This window comes from Schistocerca serialis, chromosome 4 (genome assembly GCF_023864345.2).
Source record: "Schistocerca serialis cubense isolate TAMUIC-IGC-003099 chromosome 4, iqSchSeri2.2, whole genome shotgun sequence".
Taxonomy (NCBI): domain Eukaryota; kingdom Metazoa; phylum Arthropoda; class Insecta; order Orthoptera; family Acrididae; genus Schistocerca; species Schistocerca serialis.
This window is the reverse complement of record NC_064641.1, coordinates 597,170,361-597,191,946: the sequence shown is the minus strand read 5'-3', so window position 1 is coordinate 597,191,946 and position 21,586 is coordinate 597,170,361. Positions and strand designations below refer to the sequence as shown.

The following is a 21,586-nucleotide window of genomic DNA, read 5'->3' as shown; positions in this document are numbered from 1 at the left end:
CCTTAAAGTTCCTCCTGGATTAGTTGGCATTCTAGTGAGGATTTTGTGAAGTCTGGTGTGAACAGCACCCTGCCAGACCAGCACACTCTGCCTCTTCACAGAATACCTTCCAGGATGCCTGCTTTGCTTGCTTAATTGCAAGATTGTATTTGACAAGGTCTCCCAATATTGTGCCCATTGTCCTTTCCTTCTCACAAGGTTAAACAGTTTTTGTACCTGTTTCCTCTGCGATTCCCGGTTGTTGTTCCACCAAGATACATCCCTGTTCCTGCACTTCTTGGTAACTGAACACTTGTCATGGTATGAGGTCATGATGGTAGAGGTCACTGCCTCTGCTACCTCCTCAAACTCTACTGGATTTCTTATTGAAGTACTGACTTCCGATAGGCTTGAGTCGAGGTCCCTCCTATATGCTTCCCAGTCCATTTTCCTGGGATTCCTATAGGACATGGTCTATCTAATCCCCATTTCAACCTCGAAATTAATATACATGTGGTCTAATGAGGATGGCTCTAAAGCCACATGCCATTGTTTGACATAACTATCCATGAGAGTGGAACCAAAGGTTATGTCAATACCTCTTCCCTTCTTATATTGCTAAGTGTAGGTTCCTTGCCCCTATTTAGTATCTCTAGTTACCAGCTAGAAGAAATTCTGGAAGATACCTCTACTGTTGGTGTCAGTGCTGCTCTGCACTAAGTTGTGGGCATTAGCATTGCACCCAATCAATCGTTGGTCACCCTGTTGTGCACAGGCTTCCGTCAGTCTCCTAACCTCCTGAGGAGGAGGAGCACTGTCCTTGTAAGGAAGGTATGCCGAGGCCATTACAAACTCCCTCGTGATACCTTCCTCACATTGTCGCATCCTGATAGTCACTAAGTCCCTGGAACAATAGTCTGCCATCGGCATGAAGGGGAATCCATTTTTCGCATAAATGCACGTTCTGGAGTTCTCATATTTCTAGCATAAACCAGCTTACCTCCAGTGCTACCGAGACCTGATACACCCCCTTTATATAAATAGGGTTCCTGAATCAGTGCCACGTCCACTTATCTTCCCAGAAGACGACTCAGAGCAGCAGTGGCCCCTTTATTGTTCTGCAGATTTATCTGCAGCACATTCAGTTTCCATCTTGCAGCCATTGTCGCTTATGAAGTCCTTTATTACCCTGACAGCAACCTGCGAGAACCCCAAGAATAATCTCAGGTCCTGTTACTGGTTTCCTCCAAGGACTTCTCTCCGACTTCCGCCACATGGGTTAGGCTGTTTGGTACAACCTAAAGGTTGATTACCTTCCAATTCTCTGTCGAGACTTTTGGGTTTTGTTGACCCTATTTTCTCAATCAGGGTCTCTGGAGAGCTATCCTTAAAAAGTTTTGGCACCCAGATTAATATCTTTGTGGTCCTGAAGAGCTCAGCCGCTGTCTTGAACAGCAGCTTTGCATCCTCTCATGGTAATATTAGGGGCACCTTTTCGTTAAGCCAGTCCACTGTACCCACCCCTTCTCAATCAAAGATAAGAGCACCGTGATCCAGATAGTCATTCCTGAATTTGGGTCCTGGACCAGCGTCCCCCTGCCCCTCCCCCCAGTCTTCTCAAAGAGAGACATCTGCACGAACTCCTCCTGCTGCAAGGTGATTTGATCAGTGGATAGCCCTACTGGATAACCGCCATCCTAAAAACTGAGACTGCAGTACTATAGGTCTGTTTCCCTATTTCTTGCCTCGGCTTTTTATGTATATGATTATCCTGAGAAATGGGTGTCTTAGATTCCTCCCTTGTCCTCTCACTGCCTGCTCTCGATGTAGAAGGGGTTTGTACATCCCCTTCACCCTGGGACAGTCTTTCCTTGGAGGTCTTGGGCTCAAGCCCCTTTAGTTCCCTCCAATTCTGTTTAGGAAGCCACTCTTTTCCTTCCTTTAGCTTTTGTTCTCTAGGAAGTTTCCTCCTCTGAGCTCCAGGCAAGTCTTTAATCTTAATCTGGTCCAACTTCTTAGTCACCATTCCTACTTCCTGAACTGGTCTGTCCCTCTGTTCAAGTGAGGGGATATTTTTCATGGGTTCCAGCTCCAATGTTTGGGTGTCTGAGGTCTCAACTTGCCACTCAGTATTGCTATTTTCTTTCGTGTCCGTTTTGGTCCCACAAGAGTTGGGATCTAATCGATCAACACCATGCAAACCCCACGCAGTGCAAGGCTAATTACTCAGGGAGGTCACCAGGTATCTCTGAGGCTTTTAACACTTCTACTTAATTATTATCTGACTGGCTCACAAATCAAGAAACATACTTTTTCACAACTTTAAATCTTAGTGAAATAATATTCATGTAACTAACACAGGTTACACTTAGAGATATCAGCTCGAACTGCCCATCCACTAGCCTCGCTGCTGCGCTATTTATATATTCTAAATAATGGATGGTCACTTGGACCATTATTACTTAATAATAACGTATTTTTAATCATATTTACACTTAAAAGTTCCAAAGCTAAGATGTTCTTATTACACAGAATAATACGTCTAAAATTACAGAATTGAATAATATGTGACATTTATAATGTAAAAGTGTTTTTAAATGTGAAAATTCCATCTAAATATGAGTACAATAATGAACTTCACAAAATTAATTAATACACGCTAATTACATGACGACTCACATTCCTAACAATAATTGAAGCTAAGAGGGTAAAACGAACAGGTTTTGATTGACAGAATTTGTAACAGATGCCTAGAACTTTATAATTAGGCATATATCTGGTTACAACAATACAAGTTTAATTAATAAAGTCATTAAGATGGAATGTTCTTTACAGCTTTCACCCTAAATTTACGTTTTACAAAATGTGCCTTCATTTGCAAGTGACAGAATAACTTCTTGAATGAGTAAACAACATTCGTAAAAGTCCAATTGTTTGATTAATTACAGTTGGTGATTAATACCATTTATTTTATTCCTACCATTTTCACTAATTCATGTCTTTCCCATTACTACAATGGATGCCGCAGTTTGTTAAAATACATTGTCATTTGGTTTATTTTGTAATAGTGTCTGCTAATTAGTCTCCAATTTAGTGTCATTTCTATGAAATTCACGAATCACCACAATACCAATCATTTTAAAGTGAGGTATTGTACTACACGATGTCAGGGATTCGAAGTTTTCATTAAGTCTTTGTATATTAGGTATATTACAGGCTCCATTCATGACACATCTTCCCATGCGCCATGCCAACCTTGGCATGGATCACATCACGCCTTGGGTTGGGTATTGAGGAGTTGGGAAAGAACAAGGAATGGATGTGAAATGACAGGTCGTTGTGGAACACACTTAGTCCGGTCCATCGGCCAAGACCTTACCAACCGTAGGTTCCCACAGCCTGCATAGCCCGCAGCTTCACACGAGCACACAATCCCCTCCACCCCCACTGACAGTGCTACTTCAGGATGGTGTCCCCCAGAGAGGAATGTATTACAAATAAGATGCAAACCCTCAACAATCTCTGGTTGTTGCAGGTTTCCATGTCCCAGATAATTAACATCTCGAAACAAATAAATTATGATAGAGTCCATATCTATTGCTGGAAATAGTTCGCTCTTTAATACTTGTTTCTTTATCTCTCTTCCTAATTTTAAATCTTTCAGTGTCTCAGGTCTCTCTCACATATGCAGTCTGCTTTCATTATTCTTAAAGCAAGTGTTTGCATACTTAAAATGTGTTCTGTGCAGAATCCTACCAGATAGCTTCCCCTTTCAATCCTTTTTCTCAGTCCATGTTATACTGCTATTTTTATTTCTATTTCTTCTTATACTATAGAGTTCTAGCCTTTGTCCCCTGTTAAGAATGACATACTGATGCTTCGTAAGGGTGCCAATGACCTTGCTCTTGAGCACCCCACATCCAAAATAATGATGATTGTCATTGTTGTCATAGTAGAAGTCCTGTCACCTATCGCAATCAAATTTTTGTCTCTCGTAATCTCCTGATTAATTTCTTTTATCATACAGTTCTTATTCAATCTCTTCAGTATCTGCATACCTAGCAGTCGTGTATACTTATACTACTGTTATGGGGGTTATTGCTTTGTGTCTGTCTTGGCTTTGATAAATTATTCACTGAACTGTTCATAGTATTTCATTTGTGTTCCTATTTTCTTGTTCATTGTTTGAGCACCTTCTGTGTTACCACTATGTGATCTTGTGCCAAAAAGTCTGCTCAACTGACCAGAAATCCCATTCTTTCTGCCACCACACTTTACTTATTCCAATTATGTGTAAATTCAAGCTATAAATTTCTCTTTACAAGTTCTGTAAAGTAATTATTTGACTATGGGATCTAGTATTCAGTGTTCCGATCTATTTAAAGCCAGATTTTTATTTTCTGATGACTGCTTCAGAAATAGGCAGCAGCACATTTTCTTTGAGGATGAAATTTTACCATGGAGGCATGTTTTCTCTGGAGTTCTGGAAGACTCAGTCTTGGGCATGCTGTTGGCCTCCTTGTGTATCAGTGATACCTTGTTGATTGTGTCCTGTAAGTATCTTGTGTCTTCATTTTGTTTATATGTTATATCAATGCATGGTCTCTGTCAATTTAAATATAATGTCCTCGTTTCACTTAAGTGCCAAACCTGAAGAATGATTATCTATCTTCAGTGTTCATTTGGATGCATACCTGGGATTTAAACTAAATCTAAAGTTCCAAGTAATTTTAGTATTCCATAAGAAATTAATTACCTTATTTTCCAGACTGCAAGGTGCACCTTAATTTTTAAGCAGTTTTTTAAAAACTAACATGTTTACCATTTTTATTATTATATTGCAATGCTAGACTAAAAAAAACCTTAGTTTATAAAACCAAACTGACCTAAAATCCATGAAAATTGTCATTTGAACTTTCCTCCTCCTCCTCCTCCTCCTCCTCCTCATTGTCCTCTTCATATAGAAGATAGTCTTCACTGCTGTTGAGAGGCCTACTCATGCCACACTTCTTGAAAGATTTAACAATAATGTCTCCTCTCACTCTAGAACATGACTTGTATCCACTGACACATTTGTTTGATTCTGGGTCATTTTAAAGCTCCCTTTGGCATGAATTCATGTTGGGTTTCATCTAACATCCATTTGTTCCCTTCCTCTCTCATAACACTTAAATGTTTTATTTATTGAGACATAAAGTGCTTGCAATTGTGAGGTAAGTCCGCCTGGAATAACAGCAAGCTCTCTATTTCTCTGTCTCAGTTTCTCCTTTACAGAATTTTCCAAATGACTACTAAACTTGTCTAGCACAAGAAGAGACCACTTCTTCAATAAAGCACCTTTCCTTCTCTCCCACATTTTGTTAATCAATAATTTCATACGTGTCTCATCCATCTGACCCTTGTCATGTACGAGAGCCACAAAAACCGATGATATTTCAGAAGGATTTCGCACTGTTTTGCACTTGAAAATCATCACTGGATTAAGTTTAGCACTGTCAGTACAACATGAAAGGACAACAGTGTAGCACATTTTTTCGTGTCTATTTGTTTTTATAGTTACAGTTTTAGCACCTTTCATTTCAACAGTTCTGTTACATGGCACATCAAATGTCAGAATTCTGAGATATTTTGGTTTTGGTTTGCACACTAAGTCAATGATGCTTCATAGACCTGTAGCACAAACTAACTCCACCCTTTAAGTCTGCTTCAGACACACTCATAAACTAACACAAGTGGTTTAGTGATAGCTTAGGAGTGTGTATTTGAATCATTTTTTTTTTTTTATATCAATTCCAGTGCCATTTTGGTGGTGTCCTTGAATCCATTTCATTATATCATCTTCTGGTTTTTACCATTTTGTATTAAGTCCTCTATTAGCACATGCAGTCTCTCTCTCTCTCTCTCTCTCTCTCTCTCTCTCTCTCTCTCTCTCTCTCTCTCTCTCTCCCCCCCCCCCCTCTCTCTCCCCCTCTCTCTCCCTCTCTCTCCCCCCCCCCTTTTGTGTGTGTGTGTGCGTGTGTGTGCGTGTGCGTGCGTGTGTGTGTGTGTGTGTGTGTGTGTGTGTGTGTGTGTGTGTGTGTGTGGGCGCGCGCGCGCGTGTGTTCTTCTGCATATGTTATTACTTTCAACTTATAGCCCACATCATATGAATACCTTTTATTTTTTTCCGTTACGAAACTAGCTACTAACAAAAATATTGTACTGTTACTGATAATGCAAATCACTTTCAACTCAAGTCCACTTGCACCATAGACCTACAATGACACATCATAGGCTATAGGCTAGGCAGTTCTGTGTTTGAGAATTTTATTTTATTTTGGGGGCGGGGGGGGGGGGGGGGGGGGGTGTTGAGATGGAGGCAGTGGAAGCAGGCTTGTGAATCTCTGAAACTCAGGTTCCTCGCATTGGTGCACTGCTGCTGCTAGTTTAATCTAGTGTTGCCAGATAGAGAGTGGTTTCCCGCAGCATCAAATATATGGCCATTTTTAAGAGTGGCAGGAGTTTTAAATCAAACACAGAACATTTTCATCTTAATTTCGAGTATAAGATGCATCAGCATTTTAAAGACAATTTTTCAGAGAAAAAAATGTCTTACAGACAGTAAAATTTGGTAGTTTTGAATTCTATCAACAATTACCTTCTGTTCATTTTGGCAGTATGGGTAGAAAATAATGTCACCTTGTGAAGGAAGATACCTGCTAGTTTCTATGCTCTCGAGATGTTTCACTACGCATTCCACAGAATTTGAAACATACACAATCACTGGTTATACTAAATCTTCACTATTACAATTGAATTTAACACAGTACAAGTAATGAAAACTTTAAACAATGGAAATTGCAGTATGGAATATAACAGTATTTTGAAAAGGAAAGTTGCTACTCACTGTATAGCGGCGATGCTGAGTCACAGATAGGCACAACCAAAAAAGATATTACCTACAAACAAATCCAGGGTATGGCTACGGGCATCATCGTGGCACCCTCCTATGCCAACCTGTTCATGGGCCATCTAGAGGAATCCTTCTTAAACACCCAGAATCCTATACCCCTCACATGGTACAGATTCATTGAGGACATCTTTTCAATTTGGATTGAGGGTGAGGGTGAGGACACCCTATCCACAGTCCTCCCAGAACCTCAACTACTTCTCCCCCATTTGCTTCACCTTGTCCTACCTGACCCACCTTAATAGATGTTGACCTCCCCCTCAAAGATGACTACATCAGTACCTCGATCCATATCCAACTTACTAACCACCAGCAATACTTCCACTTTGACAGCTGCCACCCGTCCCATACCAAGAAGCCCCTTCTATACAGCCTAACCACCCATGGCCATCGCATCTGCAGGATGAGCGGTCCCTATTGAAATATACTGAGGGTCTCACTGAAGCTGCCACAAACTGTAAATATCCTCCCAACCTTGTACAAAAACAAATCTCCCATGCCTTATCTTTCCAGTTCCACCACAAAGTCCCACAGTCCAGCCACAGAGGACCATTCATCTCGTAACTCAGTACCACCCAGGACTAGAGAGGCTGAATTACGTCCTCCGCCAGGGTTCTGACCACCTCTTTCTATGCCCTGAAATGAGAAATGTCCATCCCTACACAACCCCTGCTCCAAACCCCTAACCTCATGGCTCATACCTCTGTAATATACCTAGGAGCAAGACCTGTCCCACACATCCTCTCACCACCACCTACTCCAGTCCAGTCACAAACATCACCTATCGCATCAAAGGCAGGGCTACCAGTGAAACCAGTCATGTGATCTACAAGCTAAGCTGCAACCACTGTGCTGCATTCTATGTAGGCTTGACAACCAACAAGCTGTCTGTCCCCATGAATAGCCACCGACAAACTGTGGCCAAGAAACAAGTGGACCACCCTGCTGCTGAGCACACTGCCAAATATGACATCCTTCATTTCAATGACTGCTTCACAGCCTGTGCCATATGGATCCTTCCCACCAACACCAGCTTTTCTGAATTGCACTGGTGCGACCTTTCCCCTGCAATATATCCTACGTTTCCGTATCCCTCCTGGCCTGAACCTTCGCTAATCATTGTCCTCTCCCGTCCAACCCCTTCTCTGTTCCCATTTCAACAGTAAATAGCCCTCATTCCTCCCAGTGTTTTCACTTCTGTCCATTTGCACAAACCCCCCCCCCCCCCCGCCCCCTGCCCCCCCCCCCCCCCCCCACCCCACCCCTCCACTTCCCTCCATCTAACCGCCTGACTGCACATAGCTGCCCTAACCTCTTTCCACTTCATCCCTGCACACTCTCCAACAGCATGTCACTGTTGCCACCCCTACCGTACTATCCCTCCCTATCCCCACCCCACCCCACCCCACCCCACCCCAGCCTCCTCCTTACCCCCACCCAGATACCACTCCTGTCATGCAATGGTGCTGCTGCTCACGTTGGGGCCTCAGTTGCCTGAGACTTCAATCATGTAAGTGTGAGTTGCATTTGCATGTGTGTGTTTGTCATCTAATTTTCACGAAGCCCCTACTGGCCGAAAGCTGTATTTGTGACAGTCTTTTTGTTGTGCCTATTTCTAACTCAGCATCTCTGCTATATGGTGAGTAGCAACTTTACTTTTCTCAATATTGTTAATGAAAACTTTAGACAGAGAAAACAAACGATGAATGCTTATGTGTCCTATACTAGCAATGTCCATCTAGTTACCATGTCAGTGTTTCATACACCCAGTTAGTTTGGTTATGGTCAAACAAGTTAATTGACTAGTACACTCCACTACCTGGGTCCTCGGAGCATATCCACCCCCATTATCTCATATCATAGATAAAGTACCTGTTATAATAGTATCACAAGGTCTCATGTACCTAATATCGTAACGGTGCCTATACATTTAACAAAAATACTTACAAATTCCTCCGTTGCTGTTATCTTCCCCCGGAATAAGCTACAAAACTCCCTGTGCACAGTAGTTGAATGTCCTATTGTATTAAAATGAGGTGGAAGCATTTACTTTTCTCAACTCAGCTTTACTCTAAATAGTAACATTTATGGTCAGTTCTCTATGCCAAATAATACAGCAAAGTACCCACATCCTCTCTGTTAGGCTTCTCAGTCAGTCACTTCACTAGCTTTCCTTTCCTCTTCTCTTCATAACTGATGTTCTGTCACTTTCCTCTTCCCCAGGGTTATATTGGTACCAATTCTATTCAACTTAGATATATGTGGTCTCCCTGCAACAGAGTAAAGGAAGTTCATGTGGATTATTTGGCCTTGGCCACTCAAGACATCTTGAAGCTGGTGAATCAGCAGATCTAAGTACAGGGTATGAATACTTCTTCAAAAAGTGGAGGTTAAAACCAAATCCAGTGAAGACTGAAGCTAGTTGGTGTCTCATCTTGACAACAGAATGACTAATGCAAAGCTAAATGTTACCTTTAATGTTAAAGTCCACCACCAGGTGTTCTCCTCATCACAGGTTACCAACTCGAAGCCACATTGTGCTGCCAGATCTGTGGAGATACTGTGTCCTTCTCAAGGAATATTAAAAATTAATTAAAATTCCCATACTCATATGCCTACATGTAGAATGAGCCAATTAAAACCCAGGTGGTCACACATCATATTGGCAGAATCACTGCAAGCAGTGGATTTCAACATGAATGGGAGGTCAGAAATATCAAATAGCATTACCAGTGAGGAATATCAGATTCTCGTGAGACCTCTTAAAAGGCTGACCACCGTGGTATTACGGTTACATGCTTGGAACACCATAGAATTACTGTGACATGCTTAGAACACAATCTGCAATGGCATCTGTGCAAAAAGCCTCCACCAATGGGGAATGGCTTCATCTTCTCAGTGTGAGTGTGGCAATGAATGTCAGACCATCAAACACATTGCAACAAGCTGTAGCTAATGAGCTTACCTGGAAATCTAGAAGACTACTTTGATATGACAGAGGCAGCCCTTGAATGGATTGAAAAGTTAGATTTTAATCTGTAGTTTTATATTTTAGTTCTATTTATTCTGTAAAATTATTCATTTCATGTGTACTGAGCTGTGAGCTGACAGTCATCGGATACCTCCTATTATTGTTGGACCTCCTTTTGCGTGGTGTGTGCAGCAACTTGATATGGACTCAACATGTTGTTGAAGTCCCCTGCAAAAATACTGAGCCATGCTGCCTCCATAGCTGCCTATAATTGGAAAAGTGTTGTAGGTGCAGGATTTTGTGCACAAAGTGACCTCTTGATGTGTCCCATAAATGGTTGATGGGATTCATGTCGAGTGATCTGGGTGGCCAGGTCATTCATCGAATTGTCCACAATGTTCTTCAAATCAGTCATGAACAATTGTGGGCCGGCGACATGGTGCATTGTCATCCATAAAAATTCCATCATTGTTTGGGAACATGAAGTTCAAGAATGGTTGCAGATGGTTTCCAAGTAGCTGAACATAATCATTTCCAGTCAGTGATTGATTCAGTTAGACCAGAGATCCCAGTCAGCGCACATCATTATGGAACCATCACCAGCTTGCACAATGCCTTGTTGACAGTTTGTGACCAGGGCTTCATGGGGTCTGCACCACACTCAAATTCTACCATCAGCTCTTACCAACTGAAATCAGTACTAGGTTCCAGCTGTCAACTGATATACTACTACATATCTAAAAAGAAAGATGATGAAACTTACCAAACAAAAGCGCTGGCAGGTCGATAGACACACAAACAAACACAAACATACACACAAAATTCTAGCTTTCGCAACCAATGGTTGCCTCGTCAGGAAAGAGGGAAGGAGAAGGAAAGACAAAAGGATATGGGTTTTAAGGGAGAGGGTAAGGAGTCATTCCAATCCCGGGAGCGGAAAGACTTACCTTAGGGGGAAAAAAGGACAGGTATACACTCGCACACACACACATATCCATCCACACATACACAGACACAAGCAGACATTTGTAAAGGCCTTTACAAATGTCTGCTTGTGTCTGTGTATGTGTGGATGGATATGTGTGTGTGTGCGAGTGTATACCTGTCCTTTTTTCCCCCTAAGGTAAGTCTTTCCGCTCCCGGGATTGGAATGACTCCTTACCCTCTCCCTTAAAACCCATATCCTTTTGTCTTTCCTTCTCCTTCCCTCTTTCCTGACGAGGCAACCATTGGTTGCGAAAGCTAGAATTTTGTGTGTATGTTTGTGTTTGTTTGTGTGTCTATCGACCTGCCAGCGCTTTTGTTTGGTAAGTTTCATCATCTTTCTTTTTAGATATATTTTTCCCACGTGGAATGTTTCCCTCTATTATATTCATATCGATATACTACTACAGCGTGACAAGTTAAGTGTTCATCTTTTTTTGTGTTTTCATACTAGTATATTTATTAAGTTTCGTGCATGTTTTTATGTTTAAGAGGTTAACCTCGTGTTTTTGTAAGTGTAAAAATTCATTCAGTCTGTCGCACAGTAGTTCATCACTGAACAGACAGCTACGTAGCTAGAATTCTGACTGGTTTTATAGTTTAATACTTTTTTTAGTCTTGCTAGGATGACTAGGATGTGTGTGAATGCAGACGGAGCTGGCCGCAGTTCACAAACAACTGAATGACCTTTTGGCAACAGTCAGTCATGTTCAGGCTGCTGCTGCCTCCTGGAGTAAGTGGTGGTGGAGTGTGTGGTGTGTTGCATGGGACACTTCAGGTGTCACTTGTTTTGCCCACAGGCTCTGCTTCTGAGGCACCTCCCGAGGCACCTTCTGGTGCACCCAACGCGGTGGATCTGCCCTCACCTCAGGGTGAGTGGTAGGTGGTAATGTATTCGCTCTGCTTGAGGCGGAGGACCAATGTGGAGACTCGCCGCCAGGTCTCGCATATTCACCCTGTGAATGGACAGGTGGCCCGCTCCTTCAGCAGGATCCAAGCAGGCACATGTGGGGAGGAGTTTGCTAGTTATTGAGAGCTCCAATGTTAGGCGTGTTATGGAGCCCCTTAAGCAGATAGCATTTAGGGCTGGAAAAAAGCCAATGTGCACTTGGTATGTCTGCTGGGGGCCCTTTCCAAGATGTGGAGGTGGCAGCCTGCAGCTATCGAGTGTGCAGGGTGTAGTCATCTGCAAGTTATGGCTCACGTCAACGCCGACACCTGTCACTTGGGTTCTGAGGCAGAGATGGTGAGGACTGCTGGCCTCACGTGTCGGATGCAAGCAGAGCTTGCAATTTGCAACTTTGTTCCCAGAGGTGTTCGGGGTCCTTTGGTTTGGAGCTGAGTGGAGGGTGTCAACAAAAGGCTTCATAAACCCTGTGACAGTCTCGGCTGCGGATTGCCAGACCTTATTATGTGGGAATTTGCAGGAATGTGGAGACTCCCCTTGATAGGTCAGGGGTGCACCACACCAAAGAAGCAGTTACTCGGGTAGCAGAGTGCTTGTGGAGTGCACATTGAGGGTTTTTTAGGCTAGACAGTAGTTTGAGGTGCTTTCATGAACACTCGCCAGTCGATATGTAGCAAGGGATGTCAAACGGCATTCAGGATAAAGACACTTTGTTATAATTTTATCAGTAAACTGTCAAAATATTCGTAATAAATTTCCCGAATTTACTGCCCCCTGAGGAAAGTTATCGCACTCAAATTATTCTTGGAACCGATAGCTGGCTGAAACCCAAAATGGAATGCTCTGAAATATTTAGTGAGTCATGGAACATATATTGGAAAGACAGGTTAGAGACCATAGGAGGGGGAGTGGGGAAGTGTTCATTGCAGTTGACAGAAACATTCTCTCTAATGAGGTCGAAGTTGAGTGTGACAGTGAAGTTATATGGTCATGCAGGTGAAACCATGTTAATTGTTGGATGTTTTTATGGCCACCCGATTGTGCTGTGACAGTTCTAAATTCATTCAAGAAACTCTTTGGTCAATAACGCATAAATTCCCAGATCATGCAATCAGTACAGACTGGAATGTCTGTCGATTTATTGTGAGGGTACAGACACTCATGCGAAATACTTTTGAATGCTGTCTTGAGCAGCTAGCTTGGCAGCACACACTCAATGTAACTTAGACCTTGTAGCTACAAATAGGCCGGACCTTATCAACAAAGTCAGTATAGTAAAGGGAATTAGCGATCATAAGTCATTATAACAACTATGATTATGAAAGTTAATAAAGCAGTGAAGGAGGATAGGAGTGTGTTTCTGCTAGATAGAGCATATACAGTTATTAGTATCATACAGTTATTAGTATCTCACTTAGACAGTGAATTTGCATCACTTGGCTCCTATAAGGTGGATGTAGAGGAAATATGGGCAAAGCTTAAGCAGATTGTAAATTGTGGTCTGGAGAGTTATGTGCCTAGTAGGTGGATAAAGAATAGAAAAGACCCACTGTGGTTTAATAACGAAATTCGGCGAATGCTGAGGAAGCAGAAGCTGTTGCACTCTAAATCAAAAGGGGACGCACAAATGACGATGAGAGAAGTGTAGTATAGATTTGTGCATCTATGAAAAGCTCTATACACAAAACATACAACTACTACCACTGTCGCACCTTAGCAAAAGATCTAGCAGAGAACTCGAGGAAATCCTGGCCTTAGGTAAAAATGTTAAGTGGGTCTAAGGCTTCTATTCAGTCCCTTGTTGGGCAGTCTAATGTGGCAGTTGAAGATGGCAAAACGAAAGCCAAAGTTTTAAATTTTGCATTCAAGAAATCGTTCATACAGGAAAATCATACAAACATATCGTTATTTGAACACCGGACAGACTCCTGATGGATGACTTAAGCACCCCTAGTGTAGCGAAACAACTGAAAGATTTGAAAGTAAATAAATCACCAGGTCCAGATGGAATCCCAGTTCGATTTTACAAAGAGTACTCTAAAGCAGTGGTCCCTTATCTAGCTTCCATTTATCATGAGTCTCTCACCCAGCACAAAGTCTCAAGTGACTGGAAAAAGGCGCAGTTGATTCCAGTTAATAAGAAGGGTAAAAATATGGACCAATATCTCTAACTTCTGTATGCAGCAGAATCATTGAACATATTCTCAGTTCAGATATAATAAATTTTCTTGAGACTGAGAAGCTTATGTCCATGAGTCAGCATGGTTTTATAAAGCATCACTTACGAAAAACTCAGCTTGCACTGTTTTCACATGATATGCTGCAAACTACGGACGAAGGGCAACAGGCTAGATTCCGTATTTCTAGATTTCCGTAAAGCATTTGACACAGTGCCCCACTGCAGCAGTCAACAAAGGTACAAGCATATGGAATAAGTTGACAGGTGTGAGGGGATCAAAAACTTCTTAAATAATAGAACCCAGTATATTGTCCTTGATGGCGAGTGTTCGTCAGAGACAAGGGTATCAACAGAAGTGCCCCAGGCAAGTGTGACTACTGTTGTTCTCCACATACGTAAATGATTTGGTGGATAGGGTGGGCAGCAATCTGCAGTTGTTTGCTGATTATGCCATGGTGTTCCGTAAGATGTCGAAGTTGAGTGACTGTAGGAAGATACGAGATGATTTAGACAAAATTTACAGTTGGTGTGCTGAACTGCGGGTAGCCCTACATGTGAAGAAATGTAAGTTAATGAGGATGAGGATGAGAAGGAAGAACAAACCTATAATGTTCGGATTCAGTATTACTACTGTCCTGCTTGACACAGTAAAGTCATTTAAATATCTGGGTGTAACATTGCAAAGCAGTAAGAGATGGAACAAGCATTTGAGACCTGTGGTAGGGAAGGTGAATGGTTGACTTCAGTTTATTGGGAGAATTTTAGGAAAGGGTGGTAAAGGAAACAGCATATAGGATGCTGGTGTGACCTATTCTTGAGTACTGCTTGAGTGTTTGGGATCCATACCAGAATAGATTGAAGGAAGAAATTGAAGCAATCCAGAGGCATGCTGCTAGATTTGTCACTGGTAGGTTTGAACAACACATAAGTGTAACGGACATGCTTCCAGAACTCAAATAGGAATCCCTGGAGGGAAAGCGACGTTCTTTTTGAGAAAATATATTAAGAAAATTTAGAGAACCATCGTTTGAAACTGACTGCCGCCAACACACATTGTGCGTAAGGGCCAGCAAGAAAAGATACGAGAAATTAGGGCTCATATGGAGACACATAGACAGTTGTTTTTCCCTCGCTCTATTTGTGAGTGGAACAGGAAAGGAAATGACTAGTAGTGGTACAGGTTACCTTCAGCCACGCATCGTACAGTGGCTTGCGGAGTGTCAGTGTAAATGTAGATGTAGATTTAGATCTGACCAGGTCATGGTTTTCCAGTTGTCTAGGGTCCAACTGATATGGTCACGACTGCAGGAGAGGTGCTACAGGTGTGGTCTTGCTGTTAGCAAAGGCAGTCTTGTCGGTTGTCGGCTGCCATAGCCCATTAACTCCAAATTTTGGTGCAGTGTCCTAACAGATATGTTTGTCATATGTCCCACATTGATTTTTATGGTTATTTCATGCAATATTGCTTGCCTGTTAGCACTGACAATTCTACGCAAACACTGATGCTCTCGGTCATTAAGTGAAGGCCATTGGCCACTGTGATGTCAGTGGTGAGAGGTAATGCCTGTAAGTTCATATTCTCCGCACACTCTTGACATTGTGAATCTCAGAATATTGACTTTCCTAGCAATTTCTGACATGGTGTGTCTCATGCATCTAGCTCCAACTACCATTCCACATTCAAAATCTGTTAATTCTAGTTGCGCAGCCAAATGTGTTGGAAACCTTTTCACATGAACCACCTGGGCAAGGTGGAAACTCCACCAATGCAGTGCTCTTTTATGCCTTGTGAACGCAATACTACTGCCATTTGCATATGTTCTAGTCAGTATCCCATTACTTTTGTCAATCAGTGTCAAGTCAGTATCCCATTACTTTTGTCAATCAGTGTATATTAGTTGCACCTCAGTTCGAATTGCCATATCCTAAATAAATAATTCTGTTCCTCTTCTACCACTGCTGTCACGTTGACTGTTGCCAGTGCCTTCACTAAATGTATCTGCCTATAGTTTGTCTTTGTTGTTTTACTGTCCATGAATGAATATCAACTATTTTTTTTCCACTGCTATAGCTACTACTGATTCCAGTATTCATGTCACAGTTATTGTTAAATGTTTGATTTCATTGTGCTGTATGTAAGACCTGTCATAACACATGTGTTATAATGAATGTATTATGAAATATGTAGAATGTGTGCTTGGGTGGGAAAAAAGGCCCAGTGTTCCAAAATTTGACATGGGTAAAAAAAAAAAATAAAACTACTGGAATCACAATGCAGACATCAGAATGCAGGAATATTTTACTCAGGAGAATGCCCCGCCATCCTCATTGAATTGCATGTTCTTTGGAAATGCAATGGCTGCAGTTTCCCCTTGCTTTTAGCTGTTCATAGTACTTACATAGCAAGGTCATGTTGGCTTATATGTCTTTGAGGGTATGGACAGTGTAAATAATACACACAAGCTAAACATATCATGTTTTTGTGTGATCTAGACGTAAAAACCGCAAAATAGAGGAAAATGCAGAATCAAGAAAAATGTTAAAACCCCCAAAGTACAAGCAAAAACATATGTAATTGGAATATACAATTACAAATCACAATCCTCACCAGTACACTGTATGAAGTATGTATGTTGTTGTTGTTGTGGTCTTCAGTCCTGAGACTGGTTTGATGCAGCTCTCCATGCTACTCTATACTGTGCAAGCTGCTTCATCTCCCAGTACGTACTGCAACCAACATCCTTCTGAATCTGCTTGGTGTATTCATCTCTTGGTCTCCCTCTATGATTTTTACCCTCCACTCTGCCCTCCAATACTAAATTGGTGATACCTTGATGCCTTGGAACATGTCCCACCAACCGATCCCTTCTTCTAGTCAAGTTGTGCCACAAACTCCTCTTCTCCCCAATTCTATTCAATACCTCCTCATTAGTTATGTGATCTACCCATCTAATCTTCAGCATTCTTCTGTAGCACCACATTTCGAAAGCTTCTATTCTCTTCTTGTCCAAACTATTTATCGTCCATGTTTCACTTCTGTACATGGCTACACTCCATACAAATACTTTCAGAAACGACTTCCTGACACTTAAATCTATACTCAATGTTAACAAATTTCTCTTCTTCAGAAAGACTTTCCTTGCCATTGCCAGTCTACATTTTATATCCTCTCTACTTCGACCATCATCAGTTATTTTGCTCCCCAAATAGCAAAACTCCTTTACTACTTTAAGTGTCTCATTTCTTAATCTAATTCCCTCAGCATCACCCGACTTAATTTGACTACATTCTATGATCCTCGTTTTGCTTTTGTTGATATTCATCTTATATCCTCCTTTCAAGACACTTTCCATTCCGTTCAACTGCTCTTCCAAGTCCTTTGCTGTTTCTGACAGAATTACTATGTCATCGGCGAACCTCAAAGTTTTTATTTCTTCTCCATTGATTTTAATACCTACTCCGAATTTTTCTTTTGTTTCTTTTACTGCTTGCTCAATATACAGATTGAACAACATCGGGGAGAGGTACAAACCTGTCTCACTCCCTTCCCAACCACTGCTTCCCTTTCATACCCCTCGACTCTTATAACTGCCATCTGGTTTCTGTACAAATTGTAAATAGCCTTTTGCTCCCTGTATTTTACACCTGCCACCTGTATAAGTAAAGGAAATTAAATGTACAATACAATGTTTTTGCAGTAATTTGTGGTAATGAACTTCATCAGTTCTGAGAAAATCACATAGTGTAACAGCAACTAAAAACTCAATAAAAAATTGAAATTTTTATCTGCGTACAAGATAATTGAGCTGTTTTCCGACATGCTACCACCACAAATTATATGTCAAAACACGCATTTTTGAGGTATCTTTCCTTTGTGTCCACCCAGAAAAAAACAAAAATTGATGAACATAGTGAATTAAATCAAAAACTGAAATATGGTGAAAGGTGTCTGAAACTAACATGTGGGTGTTTGTGTGTTTCTCTCTGTAGCCAATGGCAGTTTACTTTGGTTGAGTAGACTTCAAGCCATGTACACACGAAGCTTGAAACATGTTTCCAGCTATTTGATGTGTACACCATTTGGAAACATCTTTTGAAACATGGAAACATGTGCCCATAGCAGGGTCCTTACAGATAAAAGAAAACATTTCAGGCCAGCTACTGCATGTCACTGCTTCATGGCACAGGTGTATGTTTATATGTTACATTGTGTTGTCTGTCGTATAGAGTTATTAGGTGTTTTTGTTTTCTCTTGCTGTATTAAGTTTTACAACAACAAAAAGCAGTAAAATAACACACACTGCAGAAAACTGCTGCTGCATTTAGTAGAATATGGAGAAAGACGGCATAGAAAAGAAAATAAGGTAGTATGTCATAGTTTGCTTCGAAATGTGAAATAAATACTCGAGGTTCCAGAATGAATCTCATTTTTACAGAAAAATAAAACTAACATCATGTCTGGGCTGTAATTGCTTTCCTGAAATTTTGATCTTTTTCTAAAGAAACAGTGACACCATATTTGCCAAAAGTTCAAAATTATTAGATTATATCCAAGTGAAATTATGGAAACTAGAGCTGTCTTCTATATTCAGTTTTTCCCACCAGTTTTTCTATAGTATGTCTTTGCTCACCAAAGATGATGACTATATGCAAACTAACAAATCGTTTCCATACAACTACTAATCCGATTTTATCAACCATTACCAACTACTATACAAACTCTCCATCAAAATAATATCATAGTTTTAAAACCACGCAATTACAAAATTCTTTGACTAGCGCAACCTTATTGTGTAAAACTACAAAACACTGAGAGATGGTTATGGCCTTCAGGTCACAAGTCACCATGAAAAAAAAATACGACGATGAAATCTTTGATTTTGTTTGCGTGATCCTTTGAGTACTAACAATACAGCAGCACGTAATACAGTTTCTTTGTCTCCACACGTGATATGGCAGACAATATGAGAACAATATAAGAAACAGCATTGCAGATGTTGCGAATACACTGAGAAATGTGTGCTGCCAGTGTGGACAGAAACAGACACAAGAAACAAATTTGGAAACAGATGGGAAACACTGTAGGAGTGGTGGTGTGGAAGCCACTCCACAGTACTTTTTGCAGTGGTGACATCACTAGTGGGCTTTTGACTATTGACTTTAGTGTGCACTTGTGAATGACCCCTGTGTGAACTGTGTGCACTTCGATTATTCACTTCTTTCATAGTGTGTGACAATGAGTGCAGTATACCGTTTCAAAGGAACGGTGCATTGAAAGTACCATATCACAAATACGTCACATTTATCATTAAATGTCAGTTAATACAGCATCAACAACATAAGGCTTCAAGAGATATTTATAATAAATAATGTACAATGCAAAATTCAGATGAGTAAGCTGTAGCATAATGGATAATGTCATGGTTAGCTGAGTCAGAGGTTATTTGTTTGCAGCTCGTTGCATGCCAATACTTTTCAACTTAGTGTTGTTATCACGTTCATTATGATTGTAATACAATATGTTCTGCAATAGTCAATGTTATTAAACATTTTTATCTTGTCAGAGAAGGAAGGATGAAATAAATATTTGCCTGTTTATTTCCAGATGTCTGGTGATTTCCGAGTGAGTGATTACGCAGAAACCTAACAGGACAGTTTACATTCTTGAGAGTGAAACGAGCAGCAATAAAATTCATATGGTTTTGTGTCACAAATACTTCGCTGTTTATTTCCAAATATGTGGTGATTATATGTAAATACAAAAAACTGCAACCAGTCACTTTTTTCTGAAAAGTTATTTATTATTCCATGACCCAGTTTTCAATCATTTTTAGGTATTTACATTCAATTAACAGTCACAGGTTCCAAAATATCCGTAATGGATAAGCTTAATATGTGGCAATTTCCTAGTGTGTGGTCAGGCAGGAACCTAAGAGGACAGCTTAAATTGGTGCATGCGAAATGATAAGCAATAAAATTCTCATTCTTCTTTGTCATAAATATTTCACACTTTGCGCAACCACAAACATATTACCCAAAGAGTTCTTGCTACAACTGAGATTCTACGGCCACTAACACATCCATTAACATCAACTTCACGCTATAGCAGTCGAAAAATTGATAGCTTCATTCCTGGTTGCTTTCACAGTGCCACCACATCACAATTACCAGTTTCTGCAAAAAAGTAGTGCGAAATGTAGTCGAACCATCATCGTTGCATGGTGAAGCTAAATGTTGCAAGTTGTGTTGGTAACACCGATCGTGGATTCCTCCAGCATTTTCTCTCTCACATCTCCCATTTTCACAGTGGCCTGAAATATTCCCTTAACTCGGCTATCAGCCCTGGTGCAAACGAATTTATTTATTTTTTTATTTATTTATTTCCCCCCCCCCCCCCCCCCCCCCCCTACTTGTAACTTGTTCAGTCACATCAAATGCCAATAGCAAGAAAACGGGACAAACTCAAGCGAAATGTTGAGTAACAACGTAGAATCAAGTAAACTTTACTAGAAAGAAATGTGAAAACAGGGAATTTTTAGCATTGAATTTAACTGCTTTTTCACAGGGACTACGAATTTATGGTGCAGTTTCCAAAAAATGTAAAATCGGAGAATGTAAAGTCGAAATTCCACTGCTACTTGCTACATGAATGCAATGGTATACCATTTTAGAAAAAAAACTACTTCTAATAAAGACATGTGAATATAGCTAGATTTTTACCCCAAACTGAGTATATTGAGACATTTTCAGCTTTTCTTGTCATTTTGTTGCTGGATGTATTACAGAATTTCTTTCTCGGAGCTAATCAGAAAATTAACAATAATGACATGGAAGGCTTGGTTCTTAAGTGGGTTAAATTTTTTGCAGTAAAGGTTTTTGTGGCTCTACCCCAAGGGAATGGATTACAGAACCATTACTGTTCATCATATGTTGTCTTCGGTCCCCAGACAGCTCTGATGTAGCTCTCCACACAAGCCTACCCTGCGCAAGTTACTTCATCTTTGAGCAGCTACTGCAACCTGTAGCGATTATCCGTTTGATCCTTCTTACTGTATTCGTGATTAGATCAGACTTCCCCTCCCCCTCTCACATACACCCACACACACTCGCTTCTGTCCATTATGACATTAACTATTCCTTGATTGATTAGGATGTGTCATATAAACCAATCCATTATTTTAGTCAAGTTGTCATAAATTTCTTTCCCTCAAATTTTACTCATTACTGCCTCATTAAGTTTTGATCAACCCATCTAATTTGAAGCAGTCTTCTGTAGCACAGTGTTTCAAAAGCATTTATTCTCTTCTTTTCTGACGTGCTTATTATCAATGTTTCACTTCTGTACAAGGCTCTACTCCATGCCAATACTGTCAGAAAATACCTCCTGACAAATTAATATTGGGTGTTAACAAATTCCTCTTTTTCAGAAATACTTTTATTTTTGTTGCCAATTTGCAGTTTGTGGCCCCTCTACTTCAGTCACAATCAATTGCTTTGCTTGTCGAATAGTAAAAGTTATCTGCTATTCCCTAATATAATTCCCTCAGCATTAACTTGTTGAATTAATTTACATTCTGTTACTCTTATTTTACTTACAATCTACTTCCAAGACTCTAG

General features: G+C 40.7%; 1 protein-coding gene across 2 annotated transcripts in view; it reads left to right on the top strand.

Moving 5' to 3' along the window:
• LOC126475359 (protein disulfide-isomerase TMX3) overlaps positions 1–21,586 on the top strand; it is a 181,946-nt gene that overhangs the window by 59,637 nt on the left and 100,723 nt on the right. The gene's annotated exons all lie outside the window — the stretch shown is intronic.